Below are 583 nucleotides of genomic sequence, written 5' to 3'. Positions count from 1 at the left end.
TAGCTCCAGATGATATTACATAATAGGTGTTGAGCTAACACCTGACTGTTCCGCAGAGGTAATATAATGAGGAAACTTGGGTGTAGTGTGGGGGCTGGGACTGACAGGTATTTATCAATCCCAGCTCTAGCAGCATACTGAAGTCTTCAACAGCTCTGGCTCTCAGGACAGGTTTCATTTAGATGATAGTAAACGTTACAATACACCTGCTCAGAGAACTTTCTGACACAGTAATGCTTACAGCAATCTAAACAAAACCTGTCCTAAGTGTAATGTGCAACAAAGACCGCAGTAATACTTTTTTATTCAACCATAATGCCAATGAATGCCAGTCTTCATCCCGGGAATGCAATTAGGGCAAGCATCAAACATTGCAATGAGGAAGTCAGTGGGAGTGCTTTTGAGCTGCCTAGAAAAAAGGGCTTGGAGCTTTGACCAACAATATCATCTCTTGTTTGGTTGCCACCAGAGGGAAACGCGACTTTGTTCTTTGTAAGTAAACAGGATTACATCGGGGAAACACTTAATCTTATCATTCCATTCTCTTCCTTTTTGGGGTAACTCACAAAACCAAGGTTTTAGC

Source organism: Gavialis gangeticus, unplaced genomic scaffold, assembly GCF_001723915.1.
Source record: "Gavialis gangeticus isolate Ggan-Ray unplaced genomic scaffold, GavGan_comp1, whole genome shotgun sequence".
NCBI lineage: Eukaryota > Metazoa > Chordata > Crocodylia > Gavialidae > Gavialis > Gavialis gangeticus.
This window is presented reverse-complemented; position numbering follows the sequence as displayed.